The sequence below is a fragment of the Bemisia tabaci genome, chromosome 1 (genome assembly GCF_918797505.1).
Source record: "Bemisia tabaci chromosome 1, PGI_BMITA_v3".
Lineage (NCBI taxonomy): Eukaryota > Metazoa > Arthropoda > Insecta > Hemiptera > Aleyrodidae > Bemisia > Bemisia tabaci.
Genome location: NC_092793.1, coordinates 55,420,172 through 55,442,496, shown reverse-complemented (window position 1 = coordinate 55,442,496; position 22,325 = coordinate 55,420,172). Strand labels below are relative to the sequence as shown.

Here is a 22,325-nt window from a genome sequence, read left to right as displayed (position 1 = left end):
TTACATAGGAAAACATGTGATGGGTGACATCAAAACGAAGATTTGGCGAGGAACAGCCAAGGAAAGAGCGCGCCGCTGGCCGTTCAACCCCTATTTTCACCCGCTAGCGCCTTGAAAAGTGGTTGTAAGTAATTTTTAAGGCCAGAAATGGAAAGTACGCAAAAAATTACATAAAAAAACATGCAACGGGTGACATCAAAACGAAGATTTGGCGAGGAACAGCCGCGGAAATAGCGCACGCCAGCCGCTCAACTCCCCCACTTCACCCCCCCGTATCTCCGAAACCACTTTTCAACTCAAGCTGAAATTTTTACCAGAGACTTAGGGCATCATATGCAACAATTTGGCGCAATTCCCGTTTGCAAAATCGAGGGCCTAAAAAGGGGCGAATTTCGTTTCCGTACACATTCTCCATTAGAACTGGTGCCCTTAAAATCCCCCCTAATTTCAATAGAATAATAATGACTGGATGCTCTTCGCACAAATCACACGATTACAACCATAAAAGACCAAAATTAATAAATAAAAGGGAGCTACCCACGTTTGATAGCCTAGGGACAGAGGAACCTTCTTAGAAATTTCACGCGACAAAATTAAGAGCAAAAGTTTACATAATGGTTGCCTCTTTTTACCTCCCCCTTTCAGTAAGATTTATCATTCCTCTCCGTCAAATAAGAAGGAAACTACGCCCCTCTAGGCCTCTCTGACAAGCCGCTGCAAGTTCCCAGACATTTTTCGTCAAAATGCTGCAGCACGCTTTCCAGGTTTCAACAACTCTGACACGCGGGAGCGGTTAGAGACTCCCTCCTGAATTTAAAATATTTACACATTCAGACATTTACCACCGACATTTTTTCGAGTCAATTGCACATGAGGAGGGATGTACAAGTGCGAGACGCATTAAGAAATAAATCGAGCGAAACTAAAAGAGGAGGCGTTGATACGCACACGCACATTTAAAATTACTCCGGCTTCCTCTCTCTCTTCCTTTTTTTTTCTCTCCCGTGATATTCTACATTCATTAAATTACCTACCCCCTTTATTCCCGGGTGCACTATAAAACTAAATAAGGCGAGCTATTTAGAGGACGAGAGCAAATGTGCTCGTATAAATCAGCACTTACAGGGGGTTAATCCCCGCGAACTTGGGATATTACTTTTTTTCTCGATAAGCTTTTCAACGCGCCAAGAATTGTTTTCGCGAGGAGGAAAACTCCTCCGGCAAAACTTTGATGGACCACGAGATTGAATGAAAATAAACCACCGCGAGACAAGTTTTCTCGCAGGCTAGACTCGTAGAAAGTAGGTTCTTTTGGGTACTATTCCTAGAAAACCCAAGGGTTTTAAAGACGTGTGACTAGAGTGAAACTGCGGTGTTGAAATTTGATCTGATGAATTAAAAACGAAAGAAAAAACTAATGATCATTCGACTGATATTTCTGACGTGAAAACCCGTTTTCAGTTTTTCTGAGATTACATGAGGGGCTTGGATGACGTGGTGTATAAGTGCAGTTTTTTAAAAAAAAAAAAAAAAACTAAGATTTTAACGATTTAAAGTAAAACTAGTCTTAATGTATGTTCTGTAAGAAATTTGGTTCCTAATTTCAATTTTTCAACGTCAAAAAGCCAGTTTGAACTTTCTTTCCGTCATGAGGATCCGAGCAATTTCGAAACTTCAAACACGTATTTCTCGAATGGCAAAAATTGGACTTATGCGCCTTGTCCTTCAAGCCCCTCACATGTTACGGTCCGCATTTTTAATCGATATTTCCCAATTTGAAGCTATGGTAAAGAAGTGAACACGCTGTTTATCGATCATTTTCAATAGGTTTAAATTGCAGATCAATCGATATATCCCACAGCAGGTCATGCCAATGTACAAAACCAGCGTAGCTTCGAAAAAAAAAAACCCAAAAATACTGCGATAAGATTGCAAAAATTGAGGAACGCCCGCAAAACCCCGAGCCCGTGACAAACGACTATGATATAAAAAAAAATGAGAAAAAAACGAAAGTAAAATTTATGACAAAATCTTGGCGCACATGAATTGTTTGAAACCACCAATTCTCAACCAATTGCAGGTCTCCGAAGTCACATTACTGACAAACAAAGGAGCAGTAAGGCGGAATCCTTACAACATACAAAACAACAATAAAAAAAACTGAGAAGAAGAAATAAACTTTGATGATGTAAGCTGAATAATGAAAACAAGGGAATGATCGTCAGGCGGACTTTAAATATTTGACATTTCGGTGGGGAAGGCAGGCAGGCTCCTCGGAGCGAGCATCTTTTTTGGCAAAAATTCAGGCCCTCGCAGAAAAAAAAACGCTTTCCAAGCGTTTAATATATTATAAGGCTTTTTCAAAAAGAAGCCTGTGAGCTTTTAGGAGGTAAACACGAAGTAACCTTTCACCCCTACGAAAAAAACCTATCGGCAAGCAAAGGAGAAAATGGGTTGGCAAACACTCAACTTTCACGTTTGTCAACCGTCGTTGTCGGCTCGAGATCTGAGGTAGATTTAAAAATCCGGCGAAGTTAAATCTTCTTCGATTTAAAACGAATTTTCGTACTTTCTTTGAAATAGTTACAGGAGATTCCGTTATGAGGGCACAGTACTCTGTGCTCGCGACCAAAGTTCTGCTCTCACAACAGAAAATCTCAGTAAGCAAGACAAAAACAGTACAGGAGCCCTGCGAACAGAAGGCTCTGTCATCAGCGGCAATTATTCTTTAGCGTACGTTACTTTTCATCAACATGTTCCAGTTACTTTCTGGCGGAATTGAAAAGAGAAACTGCAAGAGCACACACCCAAATACTCTAGAGTTCCTGACACTAAAAATTTCAAATTGGGAAAAATCTACATGCACCCTTTTTTTCAAATGCCTCCTCATCTACAGAATAAGCTCAAAAAAGCAGTGCTGGAATAGGGCTTACAATATTCTGTAGAGTTGGAACTTGGATGTGGGGGGGGGGGGGGGGGGGGGCTCTAACCAGTCTCACAATGAGAAACACAGACTGGAATTAGGTCAGAGAGAGGGAGGTACAAGCTCTTTCTGTTACTAGTTTCTCACAAAAAACACACCCACACACATTACCGCGAGCTGCAATGGAACAAATTAAGCAAGCTCAGGTGATTTCAGGGGTGCAACGTACAACGTACACTCTCCGTTACTGTTCTCTGTTTCCAGCGGTGAAACGCTGGTATTGTTTCGTGAGCTTTTGCTCCGGCGAAGAAAGCTCGGAAACGAAAAAAAAGCAGGGGAAAGTGTGAGAGAGACGCGAGCGAGACGGGAACAGGTAGCCGTTTTGTCGATGGTAAACAAGGGCTCTTTTGTCTTAAAAAACTCTTTTCAAGCCTTTTAGACCTCGGTTACAATATCTGGCCGTAACAAAGGAGAGACACGTAAGGTAACATCATTTCCTCTTAAATAAGGTATGTGTACTGTCATCCAGGACACAATACCCCGGCGCAGTGCGACACACACCTCAACAAAGACACCCCGGCCCTGTTGCCGCTAGGGGCGGGCGGGACCCTCGTCCCGTCGGGTGCCCTCGCTTTGGACGTCTCACGTGGCTATCACCGCCCGCGCGATTGTACGTATCTTTGCTCGACGATGAAATCACCGTGAGAAACCTGACAAAGAGACGGGAGTTTTAAATACCAGCTCCCTCAGCGTGAAAAAACTTACACTGCCGCGGAAAAAGTTGGAGAAAAGGGCGCTTTGTTATCGGAGCGCAGCTCCGGAGTTCAACTTTTAGACGTGGATGTGTTGTGGGCTGGCGTCGCACAAGGGGACGAGCGGATTAGAGAGGTCGGACATGAAATTTCCGACGAAAACTGAAAGTTTTATTGCTAATTTTATCATAATTCATATTGTGTGGAGTGCTTTTGGCAGGGAATTTTGCGTAAAAACCAACAAAACTATTTTCAAAACCTATACGTTTCGTATTAACATAGACACGAGCTTTCAAAATTTCCAAATTTTGTCCGACCTCTCCCATTGAATCGTCGCACTGTGCGTCGCACTGTGCGTCGCACTGTGCATCGCACCGCCCGCTATAGTATACCTCATTTTTTGACTCGGTGACTCGACAAACTTTCGACGATGATCTGGGTATGCAACTAAATGCCCGCGTGCCTATTCCTGGCCCTTTCAGGAGCAATTCCGGCGTAGCCGCCCTTTAAAAAGCATTGCTTAACCAACAAATCTAGGGCGGGTTATTATTATGAAGGGTGGAATATTATCATATCATACTACATTTCATTACATTATATTGATAATTACCCTTACTCACTTTTTCAATTTATATTTTATTCGCATACTTTATTTTTCATATTTTTTTTTTTTTGATCGTGCTAAAGATCTTCACTAGACCGAATGTAATACTTTTTGCAGATGAAATTCCGAAAATTCCTAATATTTTCAAAATAAAAAAGCAAATGAACCTGGCAGGAAAGTCAAAACTTGATTTGACAAAGCATTCCTTGCTTAACAATTTTTCTGCGACCTTCATGACATTTTTCCGGGGTCTCCCTGCTATAATTTCAAGTATTATTTAAGGTCCCTGTAAACTTCATCTTGAAATACTCTTCGTTTCCCTACGCTCTCTTCAATTGTAGACGGAGGATGATTTCCCATCAGACATCAGGCGGTTACACAAGAAAATCGAGGGAAATTTTCGCAAAACTCCCCAATCAACCTCGCATGCCCGCAATCCAGAAATTCGAAAGAGAGCTCCGTTTATTTTGTTTATAGGAGGTTTTTTTTTTTTTTTTTTTTTGGTTTGTCTCCCCTCTTTTCAAATTGCTTCTCAAATGTCGCATGATCTCATTTTTCCGAATCGACGCGGTAAATTATTCGAGAGAGGAATTGCCGTTGGAGCGTCTGCGTTTAGAGCGGCTCTCGTTGGTCTTAAGATACTTTTCTCATTAAGATATGATTAATTATGAGGGTGGCGAGAGGGGCCCGGTCTCCAGTTCCTCTTCCACTTCCACTTCCATTTCCACCCCGGGAAACAAGGAAGCCGCCCGACGAAAAGGAAACCCCGAGACGCTGCTCCTCGGCAACGGGAGCGTCGCCACGCAACGCACACTGGGCAGAAAACACATTTTTCTTGGCAAAAAAATCTCCTTATTTTTATCAACTTCAGACCCCTGTTTTCTGTAAATAGCATGCACTTCATTTTGTACGTACAGTTTTTAGAAGCATCTTGTAGTAAAAATGTGCTTAATGCTAAATTAAACTAAGTAATATAACCTTTTGTACGTACAGTTTTTAGAAGTGTATTGTAGTAAAAATTTGCTGAATGCTAAGTTAAACTAAGTAATATAACCTTAGAACCGTAGTCAACTAGCTTTAAGTTTACTTAGTACAGTATTGTACGAAAGTGTACAATATGTATAGTAATCTAGTTGTCTATTCTAATCTAAGGCATTTATTTAAATTGTGAAGGTATTGGGCTAAATTTGTACGTTCAAAAAAAAAAAGAAAAATTAATCGGCTGCCCGTTCTGCTTGTTCTCGCTTTTTATCTGAATCAGTCAACTTATTTAAATGAAATAATTCGAATTATGAGAGAAACTCGATTTTGAAACTTTGATGACACACGGCAGGTTTGTCGTCATGTTTAAGCCAATGACGGCACGGAAGAAGACGGTTGTGTTTGATACATGAAAAAGCGTTACCTAACCTTTCCTGCACGCCAAACCTGCTCCTTCTTAAAAATGTTTCGATAAAATCAAGCAGAATTCACCCGACGCTTGTGATTGATTTATACTCACAGGCACAGGGCGGTAACTTTCATCCGAATATTTTCGAAGCAACAGAAGTCGTTCGTAAATTTGCAAATTGATATTCTACTCGACTATAAAAGGTCGTCACTGTGACAACAGTTCGAATGAAAGTGCACTGCGTCACTGCAAAGTCAAGTTGAGGTGCGCGGGATTATCCATCGATCTTTTCTCCTATGATTTATTTTGCCCTGGCTTTTGAATTCAATCCAAGCGCTCAGATGGAGCGTGAATAGCCGCACTAGCCGTTCATGCAAAGTGTTGGTCCATCACTGGTTATGGTTACTGATATGACAGAGGTGCGCGGATGAAAATCTGTCATAAACTACGAACCTATTTACTTTATCTATTAAGAACCCTAAACACGGTCGAAACCCATTTTTCTCGTTAAATTTCGACAGTGATAGTTAAAAAAACATGATTTTTTTAACAACTGAATTTTTGAAAATTGTCTCTTCACACTCTAACAAAAAGTAACCGACAATTCGTGTTCATGCGGGAAAAACACAAAATAACCCAAGCCTTGGTTGATTCAAGAGTTTCCTGGTCTCTCCATTGTTGTCGGCGCTAAAGTCACCGCAAACTGTACCAAAATCGACACAAAAATTGGGTTGGTTGTGTTTCACTTCCGCATATTAACCGAAAAGCAAAACAAGAACACAAATATTTTTCTCAGTCTGGAAAAAAGGTACTGAATTGATATCGCGGAATTTTTTAAGAATAGAACCTCTGGATATTCTTCAGCTAATACAACATTAGAACAATACAAAATAAAGGGGCAGTCAATCGAGCCTTGTTCATTGGGGTATAACTCTCATCCCTACGAAGGGACGGTCCTGCCGGTTGAGTCGAGAAAACGAAATTCTAATTATCCCACTGAGCGTCATCCTAAAAGTCGCAACGAGGAGTGTAAAGGGGGTGTCTCTCATAATATTTAAATTGACTTTTGATTTAATTTAAGACAAATCCACGTAAATAAGTCTAATGATTTACCGTAAGGAAGACGGTATTTTTCTCTCGTCGCCCTAGCCCTCTCGCCCTCTACCCCTGTGGGAGGATTTTAAATTTATCATCCAACACTTTCCTCCTGACTTCGAGTATGATTCTCTGTTGTCGATGTTGTCGATGTTGTCGTTGGCGACAGTGGTTCTTCTTGGTAGGGGAAACGAATGACTTCCTGAACAGTGTAGCTGGATCGAAAGATTAATAAACAGTGATTCGAGATTGGATTGAAGTTCTCCCAATTCCGCGGGCAAAAAAAAAAAAAAAAAAAACAGAAAGAGAGGGGAGGTAGGAAGTCCAATGAAATAACAACTTTTGCCTCTCTGCGTTGGTACAGAAACATTCCATTCACGTTGAATGATGGCGAAAAAAATGCGATTTTTAAAGTGACTAACGTGCAGGAATAATTCCAAAATGAACGATACATTCATTCGAGTGTACTTTTTTCACCCGATACAGCCGAATATTAATCTAATTTTCCCTTTTACAATTAAAAAACAAAAAAAAAAAAAACTGTAAAAATAAGTTTAAATACATTAAAACTGCCTTCTAATACCGTTCAACTTGTTGTTCAACTAGTTTGTTTTTACAGGGTATCTAATCAGAATCCTCGTCTAAAATTGAAAATTTGTCCCAAGCCTGACTTCAGATTTTAACATGATGGATAAGAATCTTTTCGAATTTTACTAGACAGTAAATGATTCCTCAAGTTTGCGAGAGATTGTAGTAAATATATATATTATACTATATCCACAAGTCTTCTGAGAGCTTGAGTTAAGATATTTTGGCAGTAATTTGCTGAAAGATAACTCCTCTTCGGATTTACTTGTACAACGAATAAGTTCCTACAACAAGGACGCTAAAATGTCAATCTTAAATTTTTTTGATAATTTGCGATTTTGAAATTCGGTGTACCTTTTTATGAAATATAAATTTATTTTTCCGCAGGCAAAAGCTGCGGTTACCTACTAAAATAGTTTTTCAATTTCATGATTGCTTTTTTATTCCTAATTAAAGCAAAATATATCAACGGCTACTTCTTCACTTTTAAATACGTTTTTCTACTACGTATACAAACAAAAAAAGTTTACATCACTCACCAGGAGGAACGGTTTCTGTCATTAAAAAGTTGTTTGAAAAATAATGCTTTGAATTGAATCGACGGAATGTTAATAATTTGTCAAGTTAAGTTAAAATTATTCAGATCGAGATAAAGTAATTTAAAATTCTTGAGAACACCAATGGCGAGTTAAAGGTGTTGTAATCGAAACCTCCTTTCGGAAATTAAGAGCATTTCGAGTCGATAACAAACGATCACACGACGGAGGAAAAGCTAAAGCGTTTTTACAGCGCGGAACGGATTAAAAAAGGAGCAGGAGAACAGAGAAGAAACGAAAAATAAATAGATAAATAAATTAAATAAATATATATAAAATAAAATGAGAGAGGAAAAGTAAAAAGGATTCCAGTGTTCATTACTGTTCTTTTGCAGTGTTGTAATTGGATTGAGCTCCGTCCTAGCAAGAAAAAAGAAAAGAAGTAACGAGAAACGGGAAATGGGCAAGAAGAGGGAAACTCAGAAGGAAAAGGTAATTCAAGGAGGGAAGTATAAAAGCGTCGAAGAGCTAGTGGCTCAATTTAAACACCAACTTCTTCTCAAAGATTATTTTTCCCACCCCCTAACCCCCGGCCCGCACCGTCGAAGTCGTATTCCTGTGCATTGGATGCGAAAATATGACTTGAAACAAAGTTGATTATCCCCGATACCTGATACCTGTAATTCTATCAATTTAGATTTCCAGGATATAAAAGGAGCAAACTGAGAGCGAGGTGCGTAAAATATCCGCGGATAAATATGAATCTGATCACTGTTAACGTCATCGGACATAAAAACGTAAAAAGGATGAAATTTAAATGGTTTGAATTTGAATTCAATACATAATGACGGTGAACGGGAGAAGGGACTATATAGTGACCAAAAACTCTCAATTAAAAATACCGCTGCTATGAGGAGCGTTTGATACACATTTTGTGGCAAAAAAAAAAGACGTCTTAAAATTCTGAGAAAAATTTTAGCTGCGAGGGTTTGAACTTTGCAGTTCCAAAAACAAGGTCTACAATATCAAATTCTACAATTTAATAAGCCGTTTTAATAATTAAAATGCAGCTTTACGCCCTGAAGTGGCAAAAAAAATAACTTGACCTCTCACAGCTAGTTTTCTGGGACAAAGAGGGTGTTTAATATCAACTTTTAAGTGAACACTTATCGCTTTTTTTTACATCCAAATCAATCAATTCAATCTTCCCATTCACTAAAAATAAAACGACATTTATGAGTGTTGAATCGGTCGTTGAATATGCAATTATAGTGGCTAGATAAATATCTTAAGTTAAGTTTTACACGATTTTTTTTTTCTTCCACTAATGTGCAGCGTTTGTTAAGTCGTTCACTTGTCAAGATAAAATTAGCACATGGAGGAAATTAATTCAGAGTTGAGCGCACTTAAACGAGCTTCGCACCCAATTTGATTAAAGCATACTTTTTTTTATAAACCTCAAAAGCTGAATTCATTAACGCGCAAGAACTGCTATCTGGTCGAATTTTAAAAATTTAAATGAATCTAAACTATATCATGTACAACATAATAGAACTGAGTTTTTTTTTAAACAAATACAACGAATCTACTTGTTGCAGAATTCCTCTTTGCTTTATATAACATTACGGGAATTCTGTACTTCAAAATTATAATCCTAACTAATTGCATGAGCACTGTAATATTAAATTTGCCCTACAAATTCTATTTTTTCAGTTTTTAACTACGCGACCTCTCTCTTCTGAGTGCGGAAAGAGTGATTCTTATTTAGAGAGAGGGGAAAACTGCCAAGTGATACTTTTGGAGTTTGCCGAGGAACTAGCGAGCAGACTCATTGCTTCCAAATATACATAAAATTAGTTTCCTTACTTCAAATGTTATTCCGTTTCATACGTAACGGAGATTAATCATTACCGTCGTCGTTATCATGGATTTCGATTGAATATGTTGCAATAAGTGGATATCTTTCTCATAGATGACAATTTTGGACGCGGTGCCCTTCCAGTAAGATTGATGGATTACCAACATCCCGGTTGTAAGGCAAGAAAGGTTATTGTGTTTCAAACGAGAACTAATAAAACACGAAAAAGCGCAAAGAAACTAAATTAAAGGATGCTGTTATTGCGGCTTGTTGGTCCATAAAACCAAACAAACCATGGCCAACATGATACCATACCCGAAACGGCCATGAGGTACGGAATGTCCACCTCTAACACCATAGGTATTAACTTTAGTACCAGTAAGGTGTGAGGAGAATTCCAAAATTTAAACCGAAATCAACAACGAGCTTAGTGCCATTGGTGCAGTGCAAAGCTGGCAAGAGAGCAAGTAAGGCGGGTTGCTTCTCGCGCGGCGTAAGGCGGGTTGCTTCCTCAGAAGCATGCTCGATATCGGAAAAACTCGTTTATTACTCAGCTACACAAGACGCTCTCGTTGTATCAGACCCCACCCCTCTTGTTCCTCCGCTCCACTCCACTCAGACCTCGTTTTTTTCCAACCCCTTTCCTCCGCGCGGGGCTCACGCACGTGCGCTCAAATTTATGTGCTTCTAACACGTTAGAATTAGCGCCACACTAGCATTAATTACGGGACGCTTAATGCGTTTCCGTATTGAAATCAATTTCTCCGATGCTAATCAAACCGGGGCATTCAAATTCGAGGCAGGCGCGCTCCCTTCGTCGCCCCGTGCCGACAGTTTTAAACAGCGGTTTGCAGAAATTAATCTTTTAAATCGGGTCATGCGTCCACGGGAAAAAATAGTGCCTGTCAAAATACGGGGAAAAATTACTGCCCGGTTACGGTGCGGTTTCCGATGTGATACACTCGTTGCACGGGATATTAAATTAGAGTCTTTTTATATTGATTTTATTGATTCATCCTTATTTATTGATCGAATCTACAGGCAGGGGGTGGAGGAGGAGATCAGAAGATGCCAATTGCCTGATGATCTCTGGGAGGATAGGGGGCAATGGCGATTGGGAGTCGCAGAGCGCGAGGCGGCGCTATAAAAGCGGCTTTATGTATGTATGTATGTATGTATGTATGTATCTACAGCCAGCTATGGACAATTTTAGGAATGTCATGAGGGTTTTAAAATATCATCGAAGCGCCAAGAGAAACATATAACACTGCAACAACCATGTGCACAAAGAGGGGGCTAACAAGGTGGATCTGGAAATCAGATGCAAGACGGGAAAAAAGGTATTAGGAGATAATGCCCCTCCCCCCACCACACAGTCGGTTTTAAAGCTCCTGTATCGTGAACATTTTATTCCAATTTCGTCCAAAAATGCAACTGTGCCGTTTCGACCCTACATGTTTTACTTGAAATACTCTCTTTTCTTGACTGCTTCACACCTGATACACAATGCAATAATTTACCATGCAGAGCGTCGCAGGGGCGCCATTCGAAATGGAATCTTGCGGGAAAGACGAGCGCAGGGTTTTTCATTTTCGATTTTGAAAATGTTCCATTTTTCAATGTTCACTAATTTCCGTGTAATCGGCAGAGGAACAGTGAAATTTCCCGTTACAAATGCCCAATGGTAACCTCGTGGTTAGAGTTTAACCTAAGAGAGAAAATTTCGCGACGTTGAAATGTAGCTACGTTCTTTAGGTCCCTTAGTAGAGAGAGTTGAGACAACGCGACTTATGGATGTCACCAACGGGAACGAAGATTACACACATCGGACGTTTTTTGTAATCTTTTATCAACCCATTCCCAAATGTCTGTCTCCGTTCCCTCTCTCATTCCATTTCTTCCTTGTTGTACCCCCCCCCCATTACCCGAGCCATTCCAGTTTATGATCTTTGCGATTGGCGAAAATGTAATCTTTATTCCCGTTTGTGACACTGTGAAGGCCTAAAATATACGGGAACCGATCAGAAATAGATTCGCATTGTCTTTAATCTCAGTATAAAGGGAGTCTGGTGAGGCGATGCTCTCCGACGCAGAAATTTGGCGGGAAATTCTATGGAAAACTGCAAAGGCTGCCCGGACGGTGAGGTGGTGGCGGGGGAGGGGGGGAGAAAAAGGCGCGGAGACCCGGGACTGTTGGCCCGATAAAGCGCATTTGACTCGGCGGGTGCGGACGTCGACCTGGCGGGAGAAGGGTACGAGACCCCCCACCCCCCACCCTCCCTCCCCCCCTTCGCTGGAAACGGGGCGCTCGACTCGGCTCGACGCGGTGGTGCGGCACTGGAACTCGGTGGCTGGCTCGGCTGGCTGCGAAATCGATAAAAGAAGCGGTCATTCCATTAGCCTCCCAAATCATTTTCGGTCCGGAGGCTCGTCCAACATCAGAGCCGAGCATCGTCGTTCTCCGAGCCGACCAGGCACCATTCGCGATTCCATGGGTCAGTTAAACGCTCGTCACGGAATCGTCTTTTGATGGTTTGAGCTAGCACATTGGCCAAAAATCGTTCAAACGGCCTAAACGGTGAGAAGCACTTCGGCCATTCGAACCGAACAGCTCAGTAGGTGAGGTTAGGTCAGGTCAGGTCAGGTTAGGTTAGGTTAGGTTAGGTAGGTCAGGTCAGGTCAGGTCAGGTTAGGTTAGGTTCCAAGACAAAAGATCCTCTGCTCATATCTCGGCTGTGGTGGAAGCTTTTACTTTCGGGACTTCACCATTAATCTGTTGACTTACCTACATGGTTGGTGTTTAGTAACGTGTTGGCAGTTTCGTTTTGCAAACAAGCCGAAGTTTGGGAAACTTTGTTGGCTCATGTCGTCACCCGAAGCTCATCATCCACCATGTAGGTAGGCCAACAGCCAAAAAAATAGTGATGACTGTTGCTGCTTCCTTATGATTGTCTATAGGGAATTGTTGAATCCTCGAAAGTAAAAGCTTCCAACTGTCGCCATAAGGTCAGAGGAGAGGGTCTCTTGTTTCTGGTTAGGTTAGGTAGATGCTTGTTCAACTCAGAGGACTATGAGCCTTCAGTCGAGCAGTAAACTGACCGCTTCAGCTCACAGAACTCAACTTAGGTTCGGTTCACCAGACTGAGAAACTTTTGTCCGTATGGAACATGTTCGATGGAAAAAGTTTTCAGTTCACCGAACTTACGTTTAGTTCTGAGGGCTGAAGCACGATCAGTTCGCTCGGCTAAAGACACAATCCTCTGAATTGACGCCTACAGAATAATTCGGCTCGTGTAGCTGAGGTTTTTCTCTCGGTGAGTTACTACTTGCGATATTGAGGCGAGTTGAAAAAAAAGTAGAAAAAAAACGGTGTATGATCCACCGCGGTAGTACATTCTAAGGTCTCTATCAACTTGGATTTATGGAAATGGATTTACACTATGGAAGTATGCACCATCGCGATGGATGACGTCATACGCCATGCTTGTCTACGGGTGATCTACGTTGATAGACGTAAAAATGAAGTGTGTGGACAGATAATATTCCTTTTTGCTTTATCCATATTCTGAAATTACTAAAATGAGATACTGTAATTAGCAGCACAAGGCACAACCGACTCATTTTCTCATAGGACCGAATAGCGCATTAAGGGGCCGCATTCATAAAATACGTAACGCTAAATTTCGATTTTTCGATTCCCCTCCTCCCTAACGCTTTTGTGACGTAGGCCACTATCCTTTAACATAACAAAGTGAGATGACATAACGCTCAAAGCGCGTGAAAATTGCGTCAAAAGTTCTATCTCCAGGATGGTTGAAAATAGAAACAGGGGCGGATTTACCATATAGGCGTACCCCATCAACATAAATGTTTTAATTTTTTTCCTGACCACAAATATTTCCTTAGTTTTTTGTAGGCTTAAAGTTGCGTCTCTACGTTTCTCGCACAATGTTCGCCAAAAAACGTCTTAAACTTTGTTTCAGAGGGTTTCAAGTTTCAAATTGTAAGAAGAGAGGTTTCCTTCGATTCACCTGCAGTGGAGGGCCCAAATAGTAATAAAGGAATTAAATTGTAAAACCTAGCGGAAATTACTTAGTTCTTGCATAATTATTAGCTCTTTCATTTTGTATCACCAGCGGGGTGTCTGGAAAACATTTTCACGATAAGCGCCTAGTTTGGTAACGGTGGGAAGTCGGGACTTCTTTTGTTTTAAGCTCGCCATTATGAATGGGAGAGCTTCTTCGGATCGATGCATTGCAGGGTTATTTATTATCTAAGAAGGAGCATCGAAAGGGGGAGGGAGGGGGTGAATGGTAAATGCTACAAGATTTACATGCGGTGATTCTATTCTATCATGAGAAATTTGTTTAGCATACATGTCATTTTTAAACTGATCAACAAAGTTAAGGTTCCTAGAAGGTCGATAAAACCGAAAATCTCAACAATGACTCATCAACATTTGCGATGATTTACACAAAAAATTTCAGTATTTCCCATGAATGTACTTGTAATTTTTATACCGATGTGGAATGGGCTCGAGTCATAATCCATTCTGGCTGGGTAAATAACAACGTTTGCATAAAGTTGGGGTGACTTCAGGTTTGAAACAAACCTCGAAAAAAAAATAATCAAACATCCCCATGCACTTTTTGTATGCAAGCCAATAAGATCATAATTTAAATTTCTGGCTAATGTGATATTCAAGCTTATCAGAATTTGCATCGTTTATCACTTTACTAACAGTCAGGAGCATGCATAGTGCACACTAACGTAATCCTTTTTGGTTGACATTTGTGTAAAAGAATAATTTTACGGATCGGATAAAATTGGGGGAGGACTTCTAAGTATTAATACTATTCATTAATTGTGCATGATCTAGTTTATCATCATACATTTACCATGTTTTTTACTGGTTTAGATGGTTACCTAAATATTACAACAATAAGAGCCCATGCACAAATTGAATTTCCACTAAAGAAAGTATGAATCAGAAATTACGACAAAATAGAAAACTTGGAGTGCAAAATGTTCTGTTAAAAAAATATTCTGAGCAAGAATGTGTGCAGATGGCGGTACTCAATTACGAAAATCCTCTATATTTATACCCATCAGTCTGTATGTTAATAGAGATACGACATTTGTTAATAAATCTACCTTGTCAATATTCAAAGAGGGTCAATTCTTTGCGAGGGTAAAGAGAGGCAAAGAAAAGAAAGAAGAGAAATTTAAAAAACCCAAAGAATGCTCAGAACGATGGCAGACCGGAACTATAAGTTACCAGAAATGTTCGCGTTTGACTCAGCTGCGTTACATTTTATGGCTACCGTATAAAATTACGGTTGGTTGTAAACATCTTTATGAAAATAGCTTGTAAGTAACAGTCATTGGAAGCAAAAAACCTTATCTTGCCCAGCGGAAAAGTGCGATGAATTGGGAAGAAGTAGTAAAATTCCTTTCGAAGTATGAAGGCTTTGTGTAAAAGATAAATACGCATTTGATTTTCTTAAATAAGGGAATAAAAAGAATATTGCAGAAAAGTTATATAAAATTTAGGCTCTGCAGTGTACACATCCCTCTCCAACCTACCACTGTACATTAAAATGGATCATTATACCCAAGTTTATTCTAAGAAGAAAATACTGCCTCTCCAAGCACAACATATTTTATTTTTGAAGTATAAGAGCTCTTATTTTCTTAATAGGCGTGAAAGGTCATAGATACTCAAGCAAAAATGAGATGCGGAAAGATGAAATTCAAGATAATTGTCTAATACTAATTTACTTTGTAAATGTTTATAATTAGCGTGTCATTAAATTTTGTACTGAGATATTAAATGTATTCCTATTCACGCATTTGAATGTAGTTGATTCCTTACTTCATGGTGTTTTCAAAATTACGAATCGTATGAGATTTAGTTTTATCGAATAGAATGTAAACACAATTATTTATAGGTAATTGTAATCAAGTTTTCAATGAATCTGACCCTACATCATACAGTATTCTGGTTTTTTCTCCGTTTATTTCATTAGTTTCTTGACAGGTGGAGACAATCTCTGTAGCTTCTTATAAAGTAATGCACTTAATATTTGTTTTAATGGGGTCAAACAGAATCGAACAGATTTCATTTCACGATAAAAGTAGACTACACAAGTTTTACCTACAAGTGCTATTGCCAATTCGGAGGGTTCTGTTAACATTTACCGCCAAACTTATAGAGCATCACTAATCGATCATACAGTTCAAAACGATTCAATACATCAAGAAGCCCAGCTCTATGTTCTAATCAGGTTTTAAGCTGTGACCAATAACCGATGACTGATCAACATAAAAAATTACGAAAACTCCCATTTCTCACACGTTTTCAATTGAAGCTTCTCGGTTCTATCAAGGTGAATATGACTTATCTCTTAATTTCAGAGGAATGATATCTTGATGAGATGGTAATGGAACACGGAACTTTAAACGCTTTGCTCTCGGTAAGATTTGCAAGTCAATCGGGAAGTCAGGTTACGGGAAAACTCAAACCAAAAAGCGAGGGAACTTATGTTTGAAACTTGCGCGTTTCACAAAAAATTAAATAAATAAAATAAATTAAAAAAAATACAAATGAAGTAACTTTTGTAATCTTCACACTTGACATTCTTTTAATTCAAATCAATTTTTCGATAAATCATCGAAAGCGTGTTAGCTTTATCGGCGTAAACACTTTTCACGGAAAGTTTAAAGTTCCCAGTAGGTAGGTGATTGTGAAAATATTCAAATTCGCGATACATTTTCCCACCGAAAATACATTATTTTCGGTGTATAAACTATGTCTCTTTGCGAGTACACATTTTTCACGGAAAGTTTGAACTGAGGAGGCAGTTAAGGTAAAATAGAATTAAAGAGCTTTTTCACACAGTTCACCATGTTGTGTCCCAGTTAAAATTTCTGCGGAAAGTTTCAGCTAAGTAGGTAATTCGGGCAAAATTTAAATACTGCAATAAATTCTTCCATCCACAATAAATTTCACTTGGTGCGTAAACTTTGTCAGTTTACAAATAAAGACACTAAGCACGGGAAGGTTGAGCTAAACGGGCAAATATGGCTTTATCCAATTTGTGCGATACATTTCACGAATCACAATAATTATTCAGATGCATGAGCTGCATCACATAGTGCATGGTGCTAAGTGGAGGTAAAAACTTTTTACCGAAATTTTAAACTCAGTACGCAATAATGACGAAATTAGTGCAATACATTTTTCCATTCACAATTAATTCCTTTTCTCAATAGTTAGATTTTAAGGTCTCGATAATGCGCTTTATACCCCCATGGGAAAAATATGTTTTAAATTGACGGAAACCAGTCGCTTTTCCGGACAAGTCAAAGCTTACTCTGGACAAAACGGGTGAGTGATAATTAAAAACAGATTCGAAAGTAAACCTTTCGCGCGGTTTCTCCTTGAAAACTTATTTCCCCGAGCAGGTATCCAGTCTGGAGACGTTCCCACTTGAAACTACACGTAAATCTTTTCCTGGTGACGAGCACAAACACAGAAATCCTGGAGCGCGGCACTCGACAATCGACGGGAATACTGCGGGACCGGGCGCGCGAAGCAAGAGCGGACCGTTCGGGATGCGCGCGAGCCTATAACTGATCTATGGAGTCCTCCCCGCGGCTCACGGCTCACGCTGGGTCTAATAAATAGGGTGGCTCCTGGAGGAAGGCCGGCGCGGCGCGGCGCTTGTCGCGGGGAGGTTGCGCGGCGGCCGCGGCAGACGACGCGAGGGTGGCGGCCGGGGCGGGGGTGGTGGCGGTGGCGCTAAGGCTCCGAAGGGGGGTGAACCTACACAGGCCTCATGTTACAGACGTTGCATAGTGCACCGCCCCGTGTTGCCGCTCACGCAAGATGCATCCGTTTTCAATTTTAATAAAACGATCGAATTTTTAAAAAACACACTGGGAAAAAAAACACATTGGATCTTGAGTCCAGACTCTTGAAAACATTGACAAGAAAAAATTCTCTTGATTCAATCAGATTTAAGCTTAAATCAAGAACCAAGCCTCTTAATTTGAGCGGATTTCCTTTCGATTTAAGCTTAAATCTGATTGAATCAAGAGTCCTTTTTCTTGTCAATGTTTTTAAGAGTCTGGACTCTCTAGATCCAATGTGGTTTTTTTTCCAGTGCAGTCAAAGCCGCCATGTTAAAACTTTAAAATATTTAAAAAAAAACTTCCACTTTCACTATGAAATTATATGTTGAACGCGAATCGGTGGTTACCCGGGCCACCATTTAGGCTGCCCATCAAAGTATTGTTTATTTTAAAGAGGAGCGATAAATTGTGTACATTAGAATAGAGTACAAATATTAGGTACTTTTGAAAGAAAAGGAGAAGTTGCACGATTTTGAAAACCCTGTAATCGCGCTGGTTCCTTTTTGCTAAATGCGATCCAAATTAGATTTCCACTATGGGATCGCATTTGGCAAAAAGGAACCTGCGCGAATACAGTGTTTTCAAAACGTTGCTTCTTCATAATTATCTAAAAAGACTCTCAGAATAGCAGATATTTTTCTCACAAAAAATTGTTAATTTTAAAGGAAAATAACTGTGTGAATTCTGATACTGAACATATATTGATTATTTTAAGAGGAAAGAAGAAGATGCACAGTTTTGAAAACATTGTTATCGCGCTGGTCCCTTTTTGCAAAATGCGATCCAGTTGTAAAATGTACATTTAAAACATGTCTGACAAATTTTTCTGACAGATTTGGCTTGCTAAACTGAATAGAACAAGGTCATTGATTTTAAAAAAAAACGAGCTAAAATCCAAAATAAACATGTTTCCAATAAAATATTTCCACTGGTTGTTCTTATTGCACTGAAGAAGATCGCAGTTTGTAGGCGGTCGAAACGTATGCTTTGTTTCATGTAAGTTTTAGATTATTTCTCATCTATGTATTTTTGCAGTTTATAATATGACTCGTTTTTTTTTAATCAATTACCTTTGTCAATTCAATTGTTAAATCAGCAATCCATTTTTTTTCTGGGATAATCGGCAACCCAGCAGCGTCGCGAGAAAGAAGAAAGCGGAGGAAAAGAGGACGGCTCAACGGTCATAGCGTTGCCAACCGTGGGCAAAGCCCCCTCCCGCCCCGCGAACTTTTGAACTTTAAGTTATTTGTTTCCCGTAATTTTGTTTCGGATTTTTTAGGTTTTCCGCTCCCCGGCCGCCCCGCGCTCACCTTGTCCGCCGAGTCTCGCGTATTTACATATTCATACGTCTGCTCTACCCGCCCCCGCCCTCCCCGCCCCGTCATGTCCCTGTAGTCGCTCCTCTTTTGTAATTACTCATTCACTTTGTGATTCGCTTTTTCATTATTCTTTCATCCCCGGCACGGAAAAAAATAAGCAACGATGAATTTAAAATTACCGGGAAGGTGAAAATTCGTTTCACTTTGCGACTCGGATAACTCCCGTGTGGGATTAGGTCGAATCGCGCTTTAAGCTCTGATGAAGTAGTTTTAATAAGGCGAAATTGCTGCTGCTGTTCATATTTTAACACGCTCGCCTGAATTATTCAGTCTTTGTACTTACAAAAAAAGTCAGAAGAAATCAAATGTCCGTCTGGTAATTCCTCACCTGAAACACACACAAAAATAATCATTGGACAGGGAATCAAACACGCCCGGCAAGCGCAGGCTAAAAAATTATCTCATCTGAAGATAAGCTCGTAAAGCATCTTTCTTGCAACATGACTTTCAGTAGGAGAATAAAATACAATTGTTGGTGCGGGCTGAAGAAAAACGTGCATAGTGAAAAACGTTTGATTGACGAGAAAAAAAATGCTCAGAAATGGCCCCGACTTGTATGTAATAAGGTGGATAAATAGTGTTGGGTCCACGCCATTTCGCGGGGAAAACAAAGCCAAGAAGTTCCAAAAATTATAATTAGGGTCAAAAATGATTTGTTTTCTCATTTTCCTAAATACCCCTCCCCCTACCCCGTATAATGAATATGAGAAAAACATATTAGATTTCAAAATGGACCACGTTTAACAGAAAGGAACCAAGCCACATCAGCCATTGTAAAATTTAACTTGGTAATTTATTTTTTTACGCGAGAACGTTTGTGCGGATTCTTGGGAAAATGTTGAGGAATTTGCTTCGCCTACTGCGGCGAAAATTCACTGAAAGCACACAAATCCACACAACCGTTTTCATGTAAAAAAGTAAATTGCTCGATTTAATATGGCAATAGCTGATGTGGCTTGGTTCCTATCTGCTTGACCCGGTCCAAATTATACTCCCTCTCACTTTATATTGGTAAGCCACGGAAGAGCGCCGTATGAGCCTTCGGATTTTGCCGGATTTCTTATGGGACACTATATATTTTCAGAGGAACTTGTACATTGAAAAAATCAGGAAATCTCGAGAAAAAACGATTCATAATGTCTTTCCCCAGAAAATTAAGATTTTAGTGGGGGAAATTTGACAACATCCAAATACTCATACGGTGTTTTCCCTTAGCACGGCAGTGCTCGTCCGACCTGGAATCTGCGTAAGCCACGAAGAAAGTTCCCAGAAGGTAAAGCTTGAAAATCTGCCAGCTCGACTGCTCTCAAGTCCACGGTCGAATCACCGTAAAAACCGCGTATACTCACGGAGATCACCCGAGGACTTACGTTTTTCCTTATCGGCGAGGCATCGAAGCCCGCAAAGGCCCGGGGCATCGGAAGCAAAGGCTCGTGTACTATCGGTGATGTACGCAGGACGCTGTATTAATTAAATAACCAAATACAGCTTCTTCCACAACCACTCCGTAATATTTTACTTCCGGCCGACGGGGGGAAGGGAGGGGAGGGGAGGGCGCGGGGTGGGGTTTTCCAGGCCCGGCACACCCTCCTCAAAGCGAATTTCACCCCCGGACGACTAGACCGCGGTCTCGCTTCCCTTAAATGTATCCGCCCGCCCGATGCGATACAGCCGCGAGCGAGGAGGCCAAAGAGCCACCGAAAGACACACGAAAAGGGAGACAAAGCGGGAGGGGCCCCTAAGATTCTGACAATGTATCGTCCTGCTCTACCGTCCTAAGGTAAAATATGGTAGGAAAATCCGAATTTTGACGAATGTCCTTCAACAAAATATTTCTTTTGGAGGAAATTATTATTTTGTTTCGTTTTTACTTTTCTTTGCTTAGTTTTGACGTGTAAATAAGCTACAAATTACCCGGTACACTCCACTGTACTTGTACACTGGGAAAAAAAGAAGAAGAAGAAGAAGAAAAAAAAACACATTGGATCTAGAGTCTAGACTCTTGAAAACATTGACAAAAAAAGAAATCTTGATTCAATCAGATTTAAGCTTAAATCAAAAGGAAATCCGCTCAAATTAAGAGGCTGGATTCTTGATTTAAGCTTAAATCTGATTGAATCAAGAGTATTTTTTCTTGTCGATAGTTTTAAGAGTGTGGACTCTAGATCCAATGTGTTTTTTGTCCAGTGTATATGTCGCAGGCAATTAGTCAAATCAGGCATTTTTTCAAATGCCTACACTCAAAAAAAGGTATGACTCTGTGACCCATAAAAAATGGCTCGGAGATCCATAATTTCTAACCAAAGTGACTTACCGTCTACAGTATGGCTTTCTGAGCCATACCTTATTGGTCGTGAACCTATGAGCATGGCTCCACGAACTATATTTTACGGCTCCATGATCCATAACTCGGCCGGTAAGTCACTCCTCCCATACTTGTTTTTTGAGTGTACGCAAATAGTCAAACAATCTTACTTGGATTGAAATTCTTCTTTTTAATGAATTAAAAGCATAAGTATGAGTCAACGCCGGGGAAAATAACGTAATTATAATGTACATTGGTGAATACATCCATGGCTTTTGTGAATAACCTAATTTGGAGCTTTTGTTGTCGGGGAATTATACGCATAATTAAAATTCTATAGGCAGTTCTGCTCATGACGCTGCGCATTCTGCTTCCGAGAAAAACACAGCTTAAAATTAAATATCCTAAAATGGAGAAGGATTTTTGTTCCCGCAACTTCAAACCTCCGGGAAAAAAAACAACTAAAGCTTTCGCGACTCTCTTTGTGACATTGAATCTGCAATTTACAACATTATTCAGGGAACGGTGAGGAGAGATAATTTTTTATCCGTCAGGAACCAACAAACTCAACAAATCATCGTCAGCAATCAACGTAAGCGACACAAAACCGCACGCGGGGAACCTTTGAAAAAGTGCTCAACTTTTATCCCATGAAAATTCCCTTGCATACTTGCAGTCATAGCTGACTCTCTGTCTGGGAAAAAACTTATTACGTGAAGAGATTAATTTTTAACTGAGCGAACAATGTTATATTTGTACCCGAGGCGAAATTTGAGCGTTTCACAAAGAACACAGATTTGTAGACAGATCATATTGCAGAAAACAAGAGACGAATTTTATTAAAAGTTTAAATGCTTTTAAGAGAATTCCGAGACCCTTTGAGAGGAAGAAAGACTGAAAAATTTCATGAGAGCGAAAACTTCCAAGCTTTGGAGCGTCATCGTGTCTATCTTCATTTCTTCAGGAAAGTTAAATTTT

The 22,325-nt window shown here is 40.0% G+C and overlaps 1 protein-coding gene across 3 annotated transcripts in view; it reads right to left on the bottom strand.

Annotated features, from left to right (window-relative positions):
* Ten-a (tenascin accessory) overlaps positions 1–17,430 on the bottom strand; it is a 98,060-nt gene extending 80,630 nt beyond the window's left edge. For all 3 annotated transcript variants that reach the window (XM_019060206.2, XM_072303784.1, XM_072303780.1), the window contains exon 1: positions 17,172–17,430. The gene's annotated coding sequence lies outside the window, so the exon portion shown is untranslated. The remainder of the gene's footprint in view (positions 1–17,171) is intronic.
* Positions 17,431–22,325: the final 4,895 nt, after the last annotated feature.